This window comes from Hypanus sabinus, chromosome 1 (genome assembly GCF_030144855.1).
Source record: "Hypanus sabinus isolate sHypSab1 chromosome 1, sHypSab1.hap1, whole genome shotgun sequence".
NCBI lineage: Eukaryota > Metazoa > Chordata > Chondrichthyes > Myliobatiformes > Dasyatidae > Hypanus > Hypanus sabinus.
Genome location: NC_082706.1, coordinates 119,464,542 through 119,487,594, shown reverse-complemented (window position 1 = coordinate 119,487,594; position 23,053 = coordinate 119,464,542). Strand labels below are relative to the sequence as shown.

Genomic DNA, 23,053 nt, shown 5'->3' with positions numbered 1-23,053 from the left:
CGGTTGGGGGGCGGCGCGAGTGTGAATGGTGTGGGGAATGTTGGGAAATGGAGTAGGTTCGCCGGGTGGCGGGAAGCATCTGGCAAAGGAACCGCAAAGAGAGGGTTCGAGCCAGGGTGGGTTGGCAGGAGCAGGTTGGAATAAGAGCTGGAAAACGGAAAGAGAAACAGAATTTTGTAATGATTTCAAATGATGGAGAGGAAGGGCGGCATATTTTGGCGAAAAAAAGAATGAAGACTTAAAAGTATTGTTTTAACTTGTTCTGGAACAATCCAATGAAATTAACTACAGAGTTAAAATCGGCCGTAGGGAATATAGATTGTGCTCGTACTTTAAGCGAAGGGAAGGTATTAATCGTTTGTAAGCATAACAAGCAGTGTGAGAAGACAGTACGATTGAAGACTTTAATTGGCAAAAAAATAGTACAGTACATGTACCTATGTTGCTTATGCAAATACAGTTGTTATAATGGCTGTTCCAGCTCACTGAAGGTCGTATGGTGTTGGGGTTAACACTGTGGGGTTGTTGCAAGAATGATGGTAATGGTTTTATTGTCGAATATTTTTTTAGATTTTTCACATCTTGTGTGTCTTAATGATGGGAGGTGATTTAATATTCATTATAGTTCTGGAGCTGCTGTCAATTTAACGTTAGTTTCCAACAGCTGGAGTGAGTGGAGTGTCATGGGAGATGAAACATTGGGAATTGATCATTTTCCTATATTTATAAGCTTGGGTGTGTATTTGTACAGGGGACAGAAGGCCAGTTTTAGAAGGTGGAATTTTGGTAAAGCAAATTGGGAGAGGTTTAAGGTTTTATGTGATGAACGTCTGTCAGGGTTGAATGTTGTTGATGATGTGGATTTGTGCAATGAAAAGTTATGTCCGATTCATCAAAGTACGGTGGAAATGATTCCTATTAAAAAGGACCGTAATAAGGGAAAGGCTGTACTGTGGTGGACTGAGGAGTGTGCAGAGACAATTCGGGAGAGAAATAAGATGTTTAGGAATGTTAAGTATACTAAGTATTAAAGGGCACAGGTTATGGTGAGGAAAGTCGTGGAGGTTGAGAAAAAGGTTTACTGGAGGTCATATTGTGAAAGTATTGGAAGGGATATTAAACTTGGAGATGTTTGGGAATGATTAAAAATGGGGGAGGGGGATTCATGAGGCTAATAACATTCCAATATTAAAGAAGGTAATACAATTGTTACTAAAATAGAGAAGGTTGAGTTACTGGCTCAGTCATTTGCTGCAATTCATAATCAGGAGAGGCTAAACAATGTAGGGATAAGAATCCGAGTGAATACCCTGATGTGTTGGAAGCCAGCTGTAACAATGATAGTATTAGTGATACAGAGTTTTCTTTATGTGAGTTTAAGAAAGCTAGTAATAGTACAGGTCAGACACCTCCAGGGAAGGATCATGTATGTTATTACACGTTTAAATATTTGGCCAAAAACTCTCTTGATAATATTAAAATTTTTGAATCACATATTTGAAATTTGGATCTCCTCATGGAAGATGGCACTAGTAGTGCCTATTCTAAAACCTGGAAACCCCCACTGGATCCTTCTAGTTGTAGGCCAATATTATTATCTTCCCACTTGTGTAAACGTGGAATACATAGTAATAGAGTGGTTGAGTTATATTTTGAAAAGAAATGATAATAGCATTTTATCAGCAGATTTCAAAAGGATAGAATGACTGGATTCAGTTTTATGTTTCGAAGATGATATTAGGAAAGCACAGGTAAATAAAGAAGTTGTAATAGCAGTATTATTTGATACAGAAAAAACAATAAGGTTGAACAGTGGGCAAATAGATGGGGTTTTGAGCTTTCAGTAGCTAAAACACAAGTTAAATGATTTACAAGGAGGATCAATAGTCATGCACTTAATTTGAAATTCTGTTGGCAAACTCTTAAAGAAGTGTCAGTAGTAAGATTTCTTGGAATGTGCCTGAATCATAAGCTGATGTGGAAGCACCATATCAGTAAGATAAGTGACAAATAAGGGCATTAAATATCCTTAGCTATCTATGTGGGTATTCTTGTATGCTACACAAAAATCTCTGTTTACCATATAATTAGATTGGTACTTGATTATGGTTTAGGATTCAGCTTCTTCAAATTTAGGAAGTTTGGACTATAAGACTGTGTTGTGGCTCATTAAGGTTGTCTCCTATTTCAGCTTTACTGGTTGAAATGGGACAATTGCCCTTATAGTTGTGGAGGTTGAAGTTGTTGTTAACATACTGGGTTAACTTGAGGGGGCAGTGGAGTTATCACCCTGTTAAAAGTGTGTTGGAAGACTGTTGGGAACTTCTTAAGAGTGTTTTACATTTTGGAAGGCTGGATTCTCATCATGTGAAGAATATGGGTTTGTTGGATTATTTAATTTGTCCCACTGTTTTTTTCCAAGGTTGATTTTGGGTTGCATGATTTAATGAAATCCAAGGATCCTGATATGCCTGAGATGCAGGTGGTTCATCAGTATGTTAAGGAAAATTATTATGAGATGTTAACCATTTTTTTCTGATGAATTGAAAGATAATTATACAGGGAATGTCTGTGTGGCTGTTTTTGTATCTCAATTACAGGTAACAATAAAGAAACATCCTACAAACCATTTATCAGTATACATTGCAGAACTGATTGCCATCATTTTGAGTTTACAGTGGGTGGAGGAAATCTGTCCTTGCAAATTTGTAATTTGTTCAGATTCTTTTTCAGATTTGCCTAGTCTTAAAATGGGTCATTCAGCAAGAGGTCAGATTTACTGCTTGAAACTCTTCAAATTTTATTTCACATTCAAAGTATTGGTCTACATGCCATCTTATTATGGGTCCCTGTACATGGAGGTGTTGAGGGGAATGAGCGGGTTGATTGTTTGGCTGAAAAAGCTGTTAAAAGTTCATCTGTGGATATGGACCTGACACGTATCAAATCAGAAACTCAGGGATTGGTAGAGCTAAGAATTAGAGGATTATGATAAGATTTGTGGGAAAATGGGCATAAAGGGAGAGACCTTTACAGAATACATAAAACTGTTGGATTGTTGGAAGAAGGGGGTTAAGACAAGAAGGGAAGGAATTATATTGACTCGACTTAGAATTGGGCATACTATGCTTGGTTATTCCTTGTATCATGTTGGAAAACATCACTCTGGGATGTGTAGGTTTTTTCATCATGAAACAGTTAAACACGCTATTTTACAATGTAAAGCATATAAAGTTGAAAGAAAGCAAATGGAGGCTGCACTACTAGCTTTGGGTCTGATAGTTTTCATTTAAAAACTATTAAGTATGGTAGTGGCTTTAATTCACAATATTGTCTTTCATTATTTAAAATCTATAGGGCTTTTTGGGGTAACTTAGTTTTAATTTGATAAAGAACTGGTAGGGGTTCTATTTTTTTTAACTCTATACCACACTCCAGTCCAGTTGGTGGTGGTAATGGACTGCATTGAAGGTCAGAAGAAGAAGTATCTCTACTCTATTTTTTTGGAAATTCTCAGGGTGAAGCTCCTGGAGGAGAGATTTATTGTAGCCACAGCTAAAATAAGTACCAGCTATGGTGAGATGATATCGGCAGAGATTGAGGTCCAAGATCTCTACAGTGTAAACGGGAATTAGTTCTGTTAAATCGTACCACGAAGAAGAAGAAAGCCCTTAACTCCGAGTGGAGTCATCCGGATGCTGTCATAATGGCTTTTTTTTTGCAGGCTTTCTTGTCTTTACGAGGCTGAGTTGCTGGCTGGATGCTCAACCCAGCACAGATGGAAAGCGTGCAAGGGAGCTGGCTGGATTCAAACTTGGGAGCCTTCACTCCGAAGCCCGGCACTGATGTCACTATGCCACCAGCTGGCCAAATCATACCAAGAGATCTGGTGAATTAAAACACTTTTATTGCCCTGACTATATAATTTTTGTGTGAAATATGTTCAGAAGTGTAACTGAGAAATGTTTGGAAATGAAATGTGATATTGAGTAATTTTGAAATAGAAAATAGAATGTGTATAAGAACTTACAGATTGTATTCCTGTTTTATGCAGGGCAGTTTTTTATGTAAAATTTGTGAATCAACTTTCTGTGGATAACCCACGATTTCACCCAACGATCCAAGAAACAAGATAACAAGATGGTGAGCCACCGAAGATCGAAGAACCAGTGCAGGAACAGTATGCTTCAAGACAAAGAGAATTTAAAACAGTCGGATGTATAATTTTATTTCTCATTTGAAGGATCTGAATTTGATTTTTCTGGAAGAACAGGTAATTTTTGCAAGGACTTTAATAATTGACTGAGATATACTTTGTTAAAAAGTTGTGATGTTGGAGAATTCGGCATGAAAAGAGTTAAGTTGTGTGTGTATATATTTTGGGGGATGCAGGCGGTTGAAGGGCTGGCCTATATCCACTGCAATTTGTCAGCTTTTCCTATTCCAGCACATTGGCAGAGGTGCTACCATGCTTTCTTTGTAATGGCACTTGTGTGCTGGATACAGGACAAATCTTCTGACCAAGTAAATTAAAGTTGTTTACCTTCACCACTGCTGATCGCCTAGTGAGGACTGGCTCCTAGACCTCTGGTTTCCTCCTCCTGAAGTCAATAATCAGTACCTTGGTCTTGCTGACTTTGAGTGAGAAGTCTTTGTTGTGGCACCACTCAGCCATATTTTCCCATGCCTCTCCTAAGTGTGTGTGTGTGTCTAAATAGATAGGTAGATTCTTCATTGATCCCAAAGGAAATTACAGTGTCCCAGTAGCATTACAAGTTCACAGAAATACAAATTTAGAAGAGAAGTAAGAAGAATAAATAAAAAATACACATTACCTTAAAGAGTCTAATAGGAAAGGCGGTGGGGGGGCGGGGGGGTCATCATTTCACTCGCTATAGGTTGACTCATGGTAGAGCTTAATGGCGGAAGGTAAGAAGTACTGCATACAGTACTTTTTGGAGCAGCACAGTTGTCTTAGACTTTACTCTGTTCAGCCAAGGTGGCATGTAGAGGGTGTCCAGAATTGCCAGGATTTTCCATTCCCTTCTGGTACTAAACAGTATCAGTGGCTCCTGTTCCTTTGGTTTCATCAGATGTGTGGAGAGGGGAAGCTTGCTACATGGGTAACAGTTTGCTCTCTGTCCAGACTTGTGTATCTAGACAGCTAGGATGCAATATTCATCATCAACTCTAACCAATGGAGGCCTCACACAAGTGCAATGACCAATTAAAAATTAACTGGTAGATCTTTGGACCGTGAGAGGGAAATTGGGAGCCCTCAGAGGGAAGACAAGTACTCATGGGAAAGATGTAAAGATGGTGCCAGCATTGAACTCTGACGCTCCGAGCTGTAATAGCGTCACACTAACCGCTACCTTACTGCAGTGCCTAAGAGAAAGATGAGCTTTACTTGTCATCTGCATCGAAGCAAACAGTGAAATGCAGTACGTTGTTTCAAAGATGAACACTGTCCATCTATGTACTTGGCACAGTGTGCATGGGTCACCATGCTTTTTTTTTAAACTGAATCAGTCGCAGGAAATACATGCAGTCACAGTGAGAAGGTATAAACTCTTATAGTTATCTTTATTTGTCACATGTACATCAAAAACATACCGTGAGAAGTGTCATTTGTGTCAACAACCAACACATTCTTTTGATATATTGGGAGCATCGCATAACTGCTTCATGCTTCAGCATCAACAAAATATGCTGACAACTCATGAACCCCAATCCACATATCTTGGGATGTGAAAGGAAATGAGAGACATGGAGGAAACCCATACAATAATGGGGAGAGTGTACAAGCCCCTTACAGACTCTGGTACAAATCAAAATCTGACTTTATAGTGAACCACTATGGTACTGTGTTGTCCCATCTCTCCTGACAACTGGAAATTCCTGGGCTGTGAGATTTTTGGACTTACAGCCAAGCTTCCCTGACTTGCATGTCATGGCAACTTCCTTCTCCTTCACCCACCAGTGACAGGCATCAATAATGTCATTAGGCTGGAAAGGCGCAGAGAAGATGTTACTGGGACTGGAGAATTTGAGTCTTAGATAGACTGGGACTATTTTCCCTGGAGCATCTGGGGGTAAGAGATGATGTTATCGAACATAGATTTTTCTCCCTTACAGTGTTTTCTACCTCTTCCCCTTCTCTTTCTCTCCATTTCTCATTCTGATTCATCTCACATCCCCTTTGCTCTCACCTGCCTATTACCTCTCTCTGATAACTCTCCTCCTTCCCTTTTTCCCCATGGTCCACTCTCCTCTCCTAGCAAACTCCTTCATCTTCAGCCCTTTACCTCTACCTATCACCTCCCAGCTTCTTACTTCATCCTTACCTCCCCATTTACCCACCTTTTCCCTTATCTGGTCTCACCTATCACCCACCAGCTTGTATTACCTCCCCTCCCCATACCTTCTTCTTATGGCTTCTGCTGCATTCCTCTCCAGTCCTGATGAAGGTTCTTGGCCCGAAATGCCAACTGTTTATTACTTTCCATGAATGCTGTCTGACCTTCTGAGGTCCTCTAGCATTTTCTTTGTGTTGCTCCACTGACCATAACCATAAGAATATAAGACGTGGGAGTAAATTAAGTCATTTAGTCCATCATTCTGCTCTGTTATTCCATAATAGCTGATTCATTATACCCTCAGCTCCATTTTCTTGCCTTTTCTTCATAACTTTTGACTCTCTTACTAGTCAAGAACTTATCACCCTTTGCTTTAAATATACCCAATGTCTTGCCCTCCACAGCCATCTGTCACAATGAATTCCATAGTTTCACTACCCTCTGGCTGAAGAAGTTCCCCCTCAGCTCCTCTAAAGGGGCATTCTTCAATTCTTAGGTTGTGTCGTCTGGTCCCAGACTCTCACACTATGCAAAACATCCTCTCCACATACTATCGAACTAGGCCTTTCAATATTTGATAGATTTCAATGAGGCCCACTCCTCATTCTGCTAATCTCCAGTGATCACTGGTCTAGAGTCATCAAATGCTCCTCATGCATTAATGCTTTTGTCCCTGGGATGATTTTCATAAACCTCCTTTGGGGCTGCTCCAATGCCAGCGCACCCTTTCTTATATAAGGAGCCCAAAACTCTTGTGCAAAGTGGTTAAGTGAGATGAACTGCTAGCACTTAATCTGACACAGATTCAGTAGCAGCACAATTTCCTCCATTCTTTTATCATAGCTGTCTTTGGTACCACCACCATCCTCCCTCAAAAATGTGACAAGTCAAAGGAAGGAACCATCTATGATAAGAAGATCAGGGAGATTTACAGCCTGCTGACAGAGTGCGAGGAGACCTGTGATAACTACAGCAAAAGAGAGCAGCTGATGAGCATGGAGACACTTACAGAGTCACTGGAAGGAGCAAACGGAGAGCGTGACTCAGGAGTACGCAGCAAAGATCATCAATACTTATGAAGTGAACGAGGAAGGTAGGCTAGAGCGGTCATATTGCAGATGTGTTCCCAACATTTTGGGGCTGACCTGTTAACTCAGTACAAAAAACATATAATCAGTGGCTCTGATATTGGATACCTCCTGTACCTAATAAGGTAACCACAGAGTGTATATTCATGTTCTGCTGCTGTAGTCTATCCACTTCATGGTTCAATGTGTTCAGAGATGCTCTTCTGCACACCGCTGTTGACTTACTGTCGGCTTCCTGTCAGCTTGAACCATTGTGGCTATTCTACTCTAACCTCTCTTATTAACTGGGCATTTTCACCATCAGAATTGTGACTTTCTGGATTTTTCTTTTTTGCACCATGATCTGTAAACTCCTGAAACTGCTGTGTGTGAAAATCTCAGGGGATCCATAGCTTCCGAGATACTCAAACCACCATCTAGCAATCATTCCGGTCCAAATTATTTGGATCACATTTATTCCCAATTCTGATGTTTGATCTGAACAACAGCTGAACCTTTTAACTATATCTGCATATTTTTATGCATCGAGTTGCTGCCACATATTGGCTGATCAGATATTTACAATAATGACCAGGTGTACAAGTGTACTTAATAAAGTGGCCACTGAGTGTAGAACAACACAGATCAAGAACAATAGACAATAGGTGCAGAAGTAGACCATTCGGCCCCTCGAGTCTGCACCGCCATTCTGAGATCATGGCTGATCATTCACTATCAATACCCGGCTCTTCACCCCACTATGCTATGATGACTAATTAAAGGAGTAATTAAATGCCTGACAAAACAAATCATTTCTGCTTACTCAATGCCCAGATCACTCCATTCTCTGCATAAACATGTGTCCATCTCAGAGCCTTTCATATGCTTCTATGGTATCTGCCTCTGCTACTATCTCAGGCATCATGTTCCAGGCACCCATCACTTTGTGTGGAAAAAACTTGGCGTGCCCATCTTCTTTAAAGACCATAAGACCACAAGATATAGGAGCAGAATTATGCTATGTGCCCCATTGAGTCTGAGACCATTTCATCATGGATGATCGAGTTTTTTCTCTCAACCCCAATCTCCCTGTATCCCTTCATGTCCTGAGCAATCAAGAATCCATCAGCTTCAACCTTAAATATACACAAAGACGGCCTCCGCGCCCACCTGTTGCAACAAATTCCTCAGATTCACCACTCTGGCTAAAGATATGCCTCCTCACCTCTGTTCTAAAAGGACACCACTCTATTCTAGGACTGTCTCCTCTGGTCCTCGATCCTCCCACCATAGGAACATTTTCTCCACATCCTCTCTATCAAGGCCTTTCAATATTTGATCAATTTCAAACATATGCTCTCCCACCTTAGACTCACTTTCAAGGAACCTACAACTCATGCTCTCGTATTATTACTTTTGTTATTTTTGCACAGTTTGTATTCTTTTACATGTTGGTTGTTTGAGGGTCTTTGTTATTTATAGTTTTTCATAAAATGCATTGTACTTCTTTTATTATCCTGTAAATGTTTGCAAGTAAATTAATCTCAGAGTAGTAAATGGCAGTATATACAGACTTAGAAAATAAAATTAGTTTGAACTTCGAACTTTAAATGCATGCTTTCTCATATTTGACATTTTTTCCCTGGATAAAAGATTCTGAGTCTATTAAATCAACGTGATCTATGTCTCTTTTAATCTCATAAACTTCTATCAAGTCTCCCCCCAGCCTCCGCTGCTCTAGAGAAAACATCAAAGTTCGTCCAGTCTCTCCTTGTATCCCATGCCCTCTGATCCAAGTAGCATCCTGGTAAACCTCCTGTACTCCTTCTGATTCTGAAATACAACCTAGGCTGTGCTGGGGCACATAATCGGTAATGTAACCTGTGGTAATTTGAGTATTGCACATTATTCAATATCAGACATCCTCGCCCAGGTGACCCAGCCAGGGTTGATCAGGCCTTGGCTTATGTCCCAGCAGTATTGGTCCACAGGTAATCCTTCTTGATTCATAGCCATCTGAGTCAGGGTCCGGTCCATGAATTCTGCATTCCAGTTCATGGTCTGGTCCATTAATCCTTGTTCCGGGTTTTCCTGTTTTTTCCCTTGTCCTGTTGGGTGCCTTAATTGAGACACCTGATTCTCGTTAAGGGCTGGCTCCATAAATAGCTTCAGGCTGCTGGACTGTTCCCTTTCACTTCCCTTCCTTCTGAAGCCTTGTTTGCAACTTGCACCTGAAGCCTTGCCCACAACCTATGCCTGTCCATGTGCCTCATCCAGCCCAGGAGTGCCTCGCCCTGAGTGCTGGAGATTCCTCGTCCTGTGCTAGATTGTCCCCATCTGAATCCTCGGTAGTTGACCTTGGCAGTTCCTTCGGCAAGTATCCTTGGCAAGCATCCAGGCCCTGCACTCCAAGGAGGTGTCCTGGCTCTGTATCCAAGAGCCAAGCCGAGCTGTGTCCTGCCCAGGAGTTGCGTGACCTGCCCAAGACCTAGGCCTTGTGGTTTCAGTCTCCCAAGGCCTAGTCAAGGCTATGTGTTCTCATCCTGTCCATGTGTCTCGTCCAGTCTTGTAGCCCAGCCACGCCACAACCTGTAGCCATGTCTTGTCCTAGCCTATACCTGGGTTCCAGTTCTGAGTCAAGACCCAGGTTCCTAGTTCCAACCAAGACCTAGGTTCTGGGTCTATTCTGGAGTACTGTGTTCCCTGTTCGAATCTGAACTCTGAGTCCTCATCTAGTTCCGGTCCCTCACCCAGCCCGATACTGGGGCACCTTGTCCGGTCCTGTAGCCACGTCCTGTCCTTGCCAAGATCCTAGTCCCGTGTCCTCACCTGGATCCGGGTTCTGAGCCTGAGTCAAGACCCATGTTCCAGATCTTGGTCCAGACTCTGGCTCAGAATCCTAGCCCAGGCACCTAGTTCCAAGTTCCTTGTCCTAGTCCCGCTTTCCTTGTCTTAGTCCTAGCCCTGGCCCTGAATTCTAGTCTTGTCCAGGACCTGTGTGTCCATGCCCAGTGTTGTTTCATTCCCACTTCCCTTGCTTTTCTGACCGATCTAGTCCTGGTCCTAGAACTTCAGTGTCTGTGTTTTGCATTTGGGTCCACTACCAAAGTCCCCTTATGACAATCTGGAAGTTTACTCAGCAGACCCTGTGGCTGTCATGATGACTCTTTTCTTTGCAGCCAAGGAGAGAGTAGGTTCTGCGCTGTGAGCAGTCAGCACAACTTCTACACCCATTTCTATAGGCTTGCATTGTGTCCTCCACTGTGTTTCTGGCATGGCTCTACCAGCATCTTGTATTTGGCATTCTGATACTCAAACACCTATATGCGGTTTTACATAGCACTGTCAGTTGTACCATGACCTCCTGCTTCAAGGTTTCTGACCATGATCGTGTCAGGCTGCAGTGATGTTGCGATGAAGTCAGGAACTTTAATTGCTTGCCAAGATTGACCTTCAGTTGCCAGTCAGATGCTGTTGCAAGCAAGCCTGCTGGTGTTCTGGGCTGAGGCTGTGGTTGGGCTCCAGCTTTTACAAAGGCTTTTGGCTCTCTGGGTTGGTGGAATGTGCGGGCTGTTATGGCCAAGGAGGTATTTTCAGTCACTGCCTTCAGCACCTGGTCATGGCACCAGCCATAGTGTCCTTGTCTCAAGGCTTTTGGGCAGCTGCTAAGGATGTGTTCCAGGGTCCCTCTGCCATGGCAAAGAAGACATGATGGTGCCTCACTTTTGTCCTAAGTTAAAAAGGTTCACTGGACTAGGTAGGTCATCATACCCAACCAGGATTGTGAATTTAATTTGCAGGGGTTCTACCTGCCAGATGCTAGAAGCTCTTCCTTATCAGTACACCCTCCTACCTTATCCAAACTCCGTGTTACCCCATTCCCAACATCCTGGTGGTATGCACTTCCATGGTAGCTGCTCAGAACTCTTCATGGACCAGTTTGTGTCTGTCCCTACTGTGAGCCCTGAAAGTGTGTTGTAGGGAAGTTGCCCAGCTCTGCCTAACCAGATGTCAATATCCCTACCAGATCCTTGTGCTTGAGATGTGACTCAGCCATCTTCACTGCATCCTTGGCCTTTGATTTCCTGCCAGACCAAACATCAGTGGCTGCTGACAGGACTTTGTGGTCACTGGAATCTCTGTACAGCAGCAATTCTCTTCTAGGGGCAACAACAAATGCCTTATTTAGGCTGCTGCAGGAAAGTTGTAGTTTATTCGCCCACCCATATACAGCAATGCTGCTCAGACGGCGTTGGAGCCCCAGCCATCTTCAAAGGTAGCTACTGATCTTTCTTTCAAGAGCCTCAACCTTTGACATGAGTACCCCTTATACCAGCATGAGCGGTAGATTCAGGGAAGTATGCCATCCTGGTACATTCAGACCTTGAAATTTCCAGCTTAGTATGACTTGTAAGCCAGACTTCCAAGTCATTGGTGGTCTTCCGGATGGCAGCTACACCTCTAAGGCTGCAATCAAAAACTCTTGCCTGTTTTTTTTTTTCAGAGATGAATGTGATAGCAATACCATCCAAGGAGAAGCAGAACTTGCCCATGATTCTACCTTTCTTTAACACCAAATCCCTGGATTTCTCTAGTTAGTGCAATCACTTTACATTGCTAGTGATCACCAAAGTGGATTCAAATCTCATCACTGACGTAATTTATATGCTTTCCCTGTGCCCCTGTGCTTTTCCTCCAGGTCCTTGCACATTTCAAACACAGGTGGGCGTGCTTTACAATAGACAACAGGTGCAGGAGTAGGCCATTTGGCCCTTCAAGCCAGCACCTCCATTCAATGTGATCGTGGCTAACCATCCACAATCAGTAACCCGTTCCTGCCTTCTCCCCATATCCTTTGACTCCACTATCTTTAAGAGCTCTATCTAACTCTTTCTTGAAAGCATCCAGAGAATTGGCCTCCACTGCCTTCTGAGGTAGAGCAATCCATAGATCCACAACTCTCTGGGTGAAAAAGTTTTTCCTCAACTCCGTTATAAATGGCCTACCCCTTATTCTTAAACTGTGGCCTCTGGTTCTGGACTCCCCTAACATCGGGAACATGTTTCCTGTCTCTAGCGTGTCCAATCTCTTAATAATAGAATAATAATAATAATAATAATCTTATATATTTCAATCAGATCCCCTCTCATCCTTCTAAATTCCAGAGTATACAAGCCCAGTCGCTCTAATCTTTCAACATATGACAGTCCTGCCATCCCAGGAATTAACCTTGTGAACCTAACATTTATTGTATTTGTCATACTGTCAAGACATAGTCTTGACCAATTTGTTTCTTCAATTTTAATATTCAAATCACTTTCCCATTTTTGTCTTGACTTATGGACTCCTTGCTTAATTACCTGTCTTTGAATCAAATTATACATGCAAGATATAAATTTTTTGATATTTCCTTTTTGAATTAAAATTTCTATTTCATTAGATTTCGGCAATAACATTGTTTGACCTAATTTTTCTCTTAAATAAGCCCTTAATTGAAAGTAACAAAATAAAGTGTTGTTTGATATTTTATATTTATTCTTTAATTGTTCAAATGACATTAATATACCTCCTTCAAAACAATTCCCTATATATCTAATCCCATTTTGAATCCAATTATATAAAAGTTGATTGTCCATTGTAAAAGGAATAAGTCTATTTTGAATTAAAGATCTCTTTGCTAATAAAGATTTTTTTATCTCATCATCAACATTTATCTTATTCCATAAATCAATCAAATGTTTTAATATAGGAGATTCTTTCTTTTCCCATATCCATTTAGATTCCCATTTGTATATAAAATCTTCTGGTACATTTTCTCCTATTTTATCTAATTCTATTCTAATCCATGCCGGTTTATCTTTCTCGAAAAAAGATGCAATAAATCTAAGTTGATTTGCTTTATAATAATTCTTAAAATTTGGAAGTTGTAATCCTCCTAGATCAAATTTCCATGTCAATTTTTCCAACGATATTCTGGACATGTCTTGACAGTATGACAAATACAATAAATGTTCGGTTAAGATTAGTGCAGTATAATTTTCTACATCAATTATATATTACACCACAAAAAATAAAAAAATTTAATCCAAATTTATCAGATCAGTGTTTCCGATGTAACCAGGAAACTGGTACTTTTTTACATTCGACATGGTCTTGCTCTAAAATTCAACCATTTTGGACAAATTTAAGACTTTTACTGGAACAAATTACAGGAACACAATTTCCTCATAATCCAATATTATTTTTACTAGGTGATATTGAAGGGATAAAACCGAAACTCAAACTAAATAAATATCAGAAAGAATTTATAAAAATTGCACTGGCAGTAGCCAAAAAAGCTATTGCAGTTACTTGGAAATCGGATACACATTTAAGTATAGATTCTTGGAAGAAAGAAATCTATGGTTGTATTCCATTAGAAAAAATTACTTATAATTTAAGAGATAAATATGAAACATTTTTGAAAATTTGGAGCCCTTATTTACAAAAGACAGGATTAAATATATAGATGCTTTTAAGATGAAACAATTGGTTATTAGGGGAAAGAAATAAATATACATATTAAAATTATTACGAACTCCATGGAGCATGTGGAGATCTTCCAACCACCAGGCATTCTTTCTTTCTTTCTTTCTTTCTTTTTTTTTCTATGGGGCAGTTAGGGGGGAGGGGTTAAGGGGAGGGGGTATGGGTTATATACATTGTTTTTTCATACTTTGTAATCATTTAAAAATGCAATAAAAAATTATTTAAAAAAAAACCTTGTGAACCTATGTTGCACTTCCTCAATAACAAGAACGTCCTTCCTCAAATTTGGAAATCAAAACTGAACACAGTACTCCCAGTGTGGTCTCACCAGGACCCTGTACAACTGCAGAAGGACCTCTTTGCTCCTATACTCAACTCCCCTTGTTATGAAGGCCGACATGCCACTAGCTTTCTTCACTGCCTGCTGTACCTGCATGCTTACTTTTCAGTGACTAATGAACAAGGGCACCTTGATCTTGTGTACTTCCCCCTTTCCTAACTGGACACCATTCAGTTAGTAATCTGCCTTCCTGTTCTTGCCACCAAAGTGGATAACCTCACATTTATCCACATTAAACTGCATCTGCCATGCATTTGGCCACTCACCCAACCTGTCCAAGTCACCCTGCATTCTCATAACCTCCTCATATTTCACACTGCCACCCAGCTTTGTGTCATCTGTAAATTTGCAAATGTTACTTTTAATCCCTTCATCTAAATCATTAATGTATATCATAAATAGCTGCAGTCCCAGCACCAAGCCTTGCAGTACCGCACTAGTCACTGCCTGCCATTCTGAAAAGGACCCATTAATCCCTACTCTTTGCTTCCTGTCTGCCAACCAATTTTCTATCCATGTTAGTACCCTACCCCCAATACCCCCATTTCAGCCTTCTTCCGAGTACTCCAGGGAGGCAATACACCATCCTTAAATCCCACCTGTTGCCACAGAAACCCCTTTCTGTACCTCTCACTATGGAGTCCCCTACTACCAAGGCTCTGCCTGATGTCTGTCTCTTTGGCTTTGTTTCAGTGCCAATTTTTCACTCGTAGACCTGTCCACCTCTCAGACTGGCAGTGTCTTCTGTTCCGACAGCTTCCAAGAGGGTGAACCTCTTTAGTACAACGTTAATAAGTTGTGAGCTATGCTAGCGCCAGAAGCATGATGGAACTGGTGGGCTGCCCTCTGCACATTCTCTGATGATGCTGGTCACTGACTGAAAATAACACATTTCACTGCATGTTTCTATATTTTGATGTACATGTGAAAAATAAAGCTAATCTTAAGAAATCATATCCCTAATTACAGTGTGGGTAATACATGAATGGTATTAACAGCAGTGTGTTCTTTTTTTAGCGAAGTGTCATTTCTTCATGACCAAGGACAGTTTTCTGTTCTTCCTGATGTCATCAGGAGAGGACATTTTCAACCAAGAACACAACAAGGTTTACCAAGACATAACAAAGCCAGTCAATCAATATTACACTTCCACTCAGAACAAATACCTGATTGTGGATCTGCTGGATGCTCTCAGCAGCACCAAGGCCTACATGAGGTACTGGCTCCATATTGCAGAAGCAGGCTTGAGATTAGATGACAGCAGAGGTTTTCTCTAAGCCTGGTTTTGGCTAATGTGAGGGGGTGGAGGCTGGAGAATGTGGCCTAGGATTTCTGAAAAGAGGAATTGAAAGGGTCTTAGAATGTGTCAAGAGGCCTGAATATAAAGGAAGATATACTGCTAAGACTTTGTAAACCGTTGGTTAAACTTCATTTAAAATACTGTGATCAACTTTGTTTATTTTATTTTGAGATACAGAACGGAAAAGGCACTTAGGCCCAATGAGCCATGCTGTCCAACAACCCAACTATGAAATACTAGCCTAATCACAGGACGATTTACAAAGACCAATTAACCAACTAACTGGTATGTCTTTGGACTGTGGGTGGAATCCAGGCCATCCGGAGAAAACACATGCAGTCACAGGAGAAAACATGCAAATTTCTTACACTTTTGGCCCCCGCTCCCAAGACAAGATGTGCTAGTACAGAGGAGGTTTGCAAGAATAATCCCAGGAATAAAAATCTTAATGTATGAGAAATGCCTGATGTCTCTGGGACTGTACTTGATGGGATTGAGAAGGTTAAGAGGGAATTTTGGGGAGGCATATCTTATTGAACCTACTGGATATAGAAAGGCCTGGATAGAGTGAACATGGAGAGGACGTTTCCTATACTGGGAGAGGTTCAGACTGGAGGGCACAGCCTTAAAATGGAAAGACATCCCTCTAGAACAGAGATGGGAGAAATTTATTCAGCTGGAGGTGGTAAATCTGCGGAATTCATTGCCAGAGGCAGCTTTAGAGGCTAGATTATTTGGCACATTTAAAGCAGCGGTTGATAGGTTCTTGATTATTAAATGCTTCAAAGGTTATGGGGAGAAGGCAGGAGAATGAAATTGAGAAGGTTAATAAATTAGCCTGATGGAATGTTGGAGTAGAATTAATGGGCTGACTGATGTAATTCTGCTGTAATATCTTATGGTATTACAGCTTTATGGTGTATGATCATTGTGGGCCTGGCATAGTGAAAATCCTGTGGCTGTGGTCATTGCAAAAGATTACTGGTATCATAGACAGTGAAAATGGCTATCAGGGTTAACAGAGGGATCTTGATAAACTGGCTACGTGGTCTGAGGGATGGCAAATGGAATTTAATTTGGATAAATGCAAGGTTTTGCTTTTTTGGGAAGTCAAACCAGAATAGGACCTTTATCGTGGATGGCAGAACCCTGGAAAGTGTTATAGAACAGAAGGACTTTGAAGTAGAAATATTTGGTTGCCTGAAATTTTGTGCTGAAGTTCAAGATCATTTTTATTGTCATTCATCCATACACATGTATTAGATAAATTAAACAATATTACTCTGGGACCAAGGTGCAAAACACAGTACATCTATCACATACAGCATATAGAACAATACTAACACAATAATATTAACAGATAATAATTTTAATCTGTCTATGTGCAAGTTGACATAAAGTGCATATAGAATAGTATAATACTACTGGCACTGTCATAAATAGTGTGTTCTGTTTGGTAGCCGAATGTTCAGAAGTCTCAGTCTTGGGGAAGAAGCTGTTACCCATCCTAAATTGAAGTGACAGGGAGACAGGAAGGCATTTGGCACACTGGCTTTCATCAGTAAGTCACTGAATGCAAAGATGTCTCAACGTTGGCGGAGCTGCACATGAATATTGTGTTCAATTTTGGTCACCCTGCTGCAGGAATAATAAAATTGTTGGAAAGAATGCAGTGGATCCAGGAATCTTGGCTGCTGGATTCAGAATTGGATTGCCCAAAGAACGCAGAGGCGTTGGATTGTAAACTGCCTGGAGTTCTGTGACCAGTGATGTTCCACAGAATTTGCGACCCATGATAAGAGGCATAGATACAGTGATCAGCCAGAGACTTTTCTCAGGGCATAAATATGACAGAGCTTAATTTTAAGCTGATTGGAGGAAAGAACTGCTGGGAGGTGAATATGTCAGAATGCCCAGCCTGGGTCTACGCGGAGGCAGATATTAGCAACATTTCAGGCACTCTTTGATAGCATATAGATGAAATAAAAATGGAGGGCTATGTTAGAGAGAAGGGTTAGTTTGATCTTGGAGTAAATTAAAAGGTTGGTGAAGGGCCCGTACTGTATTCGTATTGTATGTCCTGTCCTCTCTCGTCTTCAGTGAACTCAGTAAAGGCTGCCGCTGGACGGAACTGGGCTGTTGGAAATGGACAGAACGGTGAGCTGGTCATTTATCACGGCTCCTCCCTCTCCTTAAAAATCCCCTTCAGGGTCGTCATGCAAGTAAAAAATAATTATGCCTTTCAGGTGAGCTGACACTGTTCCATGCAACCCTGTGTTGTAGACTTGGTTTTCCTAAAAGTTGGAAAGTGTGTTTGGAAGTGACAGTGAGGATCGGACAACTGGGTAATGAGGAAACTGTCACCAGTCTTTCACATTTGGCATTAATTCCAACCAGATGGAAATGTGCATGTCCATCCCCAAATGTATTACCTTACATGCTATTTCATTCTGAATCAGAATCAGGTCTAATATCACAGGCAGATGTCATGAGTTTTGTTTTTTTTCTAGCAGCAGTATATTGCAATACATTATAATAAAATAATAAATTACAATTAGAATTGTAATCTATTTTATATCTTATATGAATACGTAATGCAAAAAAAAAGAAAGTAGCAGAAAATAGAGAAAAAACATTGAGGAAGTGTTCATGGGTTAATTGTCCATTCAGAAATCTGATGGTGGAGGGGAAGAAGCTGTACCTGAAACATTGAGTGTGTCTTCAGGGTCCTGTACCTCCTACATAATGGTAGCAAAGAGAAGAGGGTTTGTCCTAGATGATGGCATTCCTTAATAATGGATACTGCCTTTTTAAGGCATCATTTTCTGAAGATGTGCTCGATGCTTGGGAGGCTAGAGCCGATGATAGAGTTGGCAGAGTTTACAACTTTCTGCTGCTTTTTCTGATCCTGTGCAATTATTGCTCCATTGCAGACAGCGATGCAACCAGTTTGAATGCTCTCTAAGGTGCATCTGTAGAAATTTGCAGAAGTCTTTGATTATATACCATATTCGTAATATTATATACCACAGGAACAGGCTCTTTGGCCCAGCTGGTCCATGCTGTCCAAATGCCTCTCCAAGATAATCTCATGTGTCAAGATTCCTCTAAACCAGATATTTGGATTATGTTGGTCATTGACACAAATGACAGATTTCACTGTGTATTTTGATGTTGTGATGTAAATGTGACAAATAAAGCTAATCATTTAGTTTTAGAACCTGGGTAAGAATAACATGATGAATGGTAGGACACTGTGGTGTGTAGTAGAACAAAGTCCCTTGGAATACAGATCCATAATTCATTGAAAATGGCATCACAGGTAGATAAAATCATAGAGTTTTTGGAACATAAGGGATCATAAAGTGGAGTAATGGAGTACTGTATAAGGTACAGTTGGTATGGTCATACCAAATCATAACAACTGCACCTTGCCAGATCAAAGCTTGTGTGATAAGATGGAACTTTGACTTTACAATCCAACTTGATATGATCTTTTACTTTATTGTTTGCCTGAACTGCCCTTTCTCTGTAGTTTTTATGCTTTAGCACATAAAACATAGAAGAATACATCTCTGTACAGACCCTTTGGTCCACAATGATGTGCTGAACTTTTAACCAACTCTAACATCAAACTGACGCTCTTCTCCCACACAGAGGTCTGTTTTTCTATCATCCATGTGTCCATCTATGAGTTTCTTAAATGTCCTGAATGTATCTGCCTTTACCGTTATCCCTGGCAAAGCATTCCACCACTCTGGGTAAAAAAAAATTACTCCTGACAAACCCCCCCATGCAGTACTTTCAGCTTTAAATTAGCTTTAAATCAGCTTTAAATTATGCCTCCCCTTAATTGCCATTGCTGTCCTCTGGCTATCCATTCTATCAATATATCATCTTATTCTGTTTATTTTTGTACATTGTTCTGCTTCACTGCACTGTTGTTATATTTTGAGCTGTATGAATAGTCTCCAAGACAAACTTCTCACTGTTTTTTGGTGGTAATTGTTGGCATCTGTCTGTCTGAAAGGACAGTAGGTGATGATGATGATCATTGCAAGCCTGGGGGCAAGGTGTGGAGATCCTGAGATGCACAGTTGTCAAGATCTCCCTCTCGGCCTCAGCAGTGTAGTCTAAATGAAAGCTTATGATGAAATATGTTTGGCACCAGCTTGGCTACAGGAGCTGCTGGAAGGATGTTCAATGGTGTCCAGCTGCCTGAGGGGCTCCATTTCAGATTTACTGTCTGGGTTTACTTCTGTAGCCTTCATCTCTCCCAAGGCTGCCCACAAGGCAGTGGGGCTATTTACCCAAAGCTGGGGATCTGGCTCATGAGCACCAGAGAGTGTCCACACACTGGTGGGCCTGCACACTATGTGTACAGGGGCCAGACCTCCTCCCTATCCTGTGTAGTTCAATCTGAGTCTGAAACAAGTTCAGTTTCCATGTGCCACCTGTTGGAAAGGCTATGTACACAGCAGGGAAAGTCTTACACATTCAGCTCTGCTTTTTTCAAGCTACCTAGCAGCGGAAGCTGAGAGTGATAAGAACTATCCATAATACTCCCACACTAGACACGTCACAACAACCATTTTGACAGGTGACATGTCACACCTTGGTCCACGTGACAACAATGAACTAATACCAATACCAAAATCACGGAGTTGCTTCCCACCAGTGGGCACAATTGAGGCCTGGGTCCCCCATAAATGAGGACGAATTCTATGGATGCCAAATTCTCTTGAGAAACAGAGTGCTCCATTGCTGTCCCCCCACTGCAGGCAGAAGCTTGGTCTCCATGCCAACATGATGAGGTGTTTGATTCCAGGTCTCTCCCTACTCCCTCATCCTGTTCCTGAAAAGCCATTGCAGCATAGAACAGGAGAAGGTCATGGCGTAACACATGAAAGCTATCCTAGGGGACAAGCTGCTGTACAGGATCTTCAATGTGAAGATGCCCTCACCTGAGTTAAGGAGCTGAATAGGCGTTATCCAAACAACAGGCACCAACTAGACAGGGCTCTGCTGATCAGTGCAGTTCTGTGGAATTTGTGACATCAGCTTTCTCCCCATCCATGAAGACCATGTTGTGTCTAGAAAGGGAGTCCTACGGACGTACACCAGAGCTCTGCTGAGGACAGTGTCAGTCTGAAACATTTGTCTGGGCTACTGAGGGTGGAGCACATCCCACCAGAATGATGCAGAAATACTGCTCACTACTCCTGAGGTGGCAAGTCTATCTGAAAAAGGAAACATTTCACAGGGTTAGAGAATGTGTGGATTCAGCAACGGTGTGTCAAGAGGCCGCAACAGCAGATTCAGATTTACTTATGACACCTATATCAAAATACACAGTGAAATGCATTATGCATTGTTTATATTAATAACCAACACACCGAAGGATGTGCCAGGGTGCCCATAATCCTTGGCAAAACAACAGAGAACACAACAAAATAGAACAACAAGAGGAAAACCAATGCCTTCCCTCATTCCCTCCTTCTATCTATCTATATACACACACCCCCCCCCCCCCCTATCTATGGCCTCCCGCTTCCAGTGCACTCAGACTTGTGGACATTGAGCCTTTGACTTCCTCAACAGACACTATCTTATCAAGGTGAATAAAATCATGAGGGGTACAGAAAGGGTGAATGCAGACACAGCTTTTTTTTTCCCAGGGTTGAGGAATCAAGAACTACAGGATACAGGGGAGAGGGCAAGAGATTTAATAGGAGCCAAAGGGGCAACCTTTTCACTGTGACGGTAGTCAGTCTATGGAATGAGCTGCCAGGTGAAGAGGTGAATATATGAACAACACTTAAAGATATTTGAGCAAGTACGTGGGTTGGAAAGATCTATAGGGATATGGACCAAACATTGGCAATTGGGTCCACATAGAAATCTTGGTCAGCATGGATGAGTTGGGCTGAAGAGCCTGTTGCCATTCTGTATGATTCAATGTTCACTCAGTTGTTCCTTCTTGTCCTTGTGATGTTTACAGCAACTGGAGGGAAAGATCCTAGTAAAGATTAAGTGCACGAATCGACTGGAAAACTATCATATCAACAAGAATGATGAGGTCTCAAATGAAGATGAGGCTGCTGAAATGCAGGGATATGCAAGGAGGCTGTACCTTAAGGAAAAGGTGGGTCCCCTCTCCTTTCCTATGTTCACAGTCACTGAATTATTTCTCTCCATTCCTTTCCCATACATGCTGTCTCTCTCTTCTTGCTCATTCATTCACCCAATTACCCCACAGTTTCTGGCTTGCTCCATCAGCCCCTCAGTCACCTTCCCTCTGATATTCACATTCTCTCTCAGTCATTCTTCCTTCTCACATTCACATCTTCCCTCACTCACTCTCCCTCCCTTACACGCTAGCTTATTCCCCTCACCCTTCCATGCTCACTCCCTCATTCATCCTCTCTCTCTCCCTATCATTCATTCACATCCTCACAGTGGAACGTGTGGGTTTTCTCTGGGTCCCCTGGTGTTCATAAGACATAGGAGCAGAATTAAGCCATTCAGCCCATCGGGTCTGGTCCGCCATTCCATCATGGCTGATGCTGGATCCCACTCAGCCCCATACACCTGCCTTCTCGCTATACCCTTTGATGCCTGGACCAATCAGGAAACAATGAACTTTGCCTTAAATATACACACAGACTTGTCTTCCACCACAGTCTCTGGCAGAGCATTCCACAGGTTTGTTGCTACTCTGGCAAAAAAATTCCTTACCTCTGTTCTAAAGGATTGCCTCTCAATTTTGAGACTGTACGCTCCTGTTCTGGATACCCCCAACATAGGAAACATCCTATCCACATCCATCATATCTAGTCCTTCCAATATTCAGTAGGTTTCAATGAGATCACCCTCTCTCATATTCTCTCCCTGCCTTATACACTTGCTCTCTCACCTTGCCCTTCCTTGTTCACCCCTCATTCATCCTCACTCCCTCTTTTCACTCCCTTCCTCTTCATTTAGATTCAGATTCTTTTATTTACCACATGTCCAGGGAAACAGTGTGAAGTGTTGTTTCTGTTAACAGCCAGGGCACCAGGTAGCAGAGCAGTTAAAGTGATGTTATTAAAGCTTGGGGCATTGGATTTTGGTGTTCAATCTCAATGTCCTCTGCAAGTCCTCACCATGGAATGTGTGGGTTTACTCTGGGTCCTCCAGTGTCACATGTACACAGAAAATTACAGTGAAATTTGTCATTTGTATTAACAACCAATACACCCAAGAATGGCAAGGATGCCCACAATGTTTAGCAGAACAACACAAAACATAATAATGCCCTGTTTAAGCATTTTCTGCTATGCTGTAGGTATTTCACTCTAGCAGTTATGTAAGAGCAGCATGTTCAACTTTCAGCATGTTTGGGTTTGAGCTAAAGAGAGGGGGTTGTGATTTTCATGTAGTGTCATCCAATCGGGATGATAAACTTGATAGTTGGGTA

General features: G+C 41.5%; 1 pseudogene; it reads left to right on the top strand.

Annotated features, from left to right (window-relative positions):
• The first annotated feature begins 4,919 nt into the window (after positions 1–4,919).
• LOC132404242 (1-phosphatidylinositol 4,5-bisphosphate phosphodiesterase delta-1-like) lies at positions 4,920–22,675 on the top strand (annotated as a pseudogene).
• The last annotated feature ends 378 nt before the right edge of the window (positions 22,676–23,053 follow it).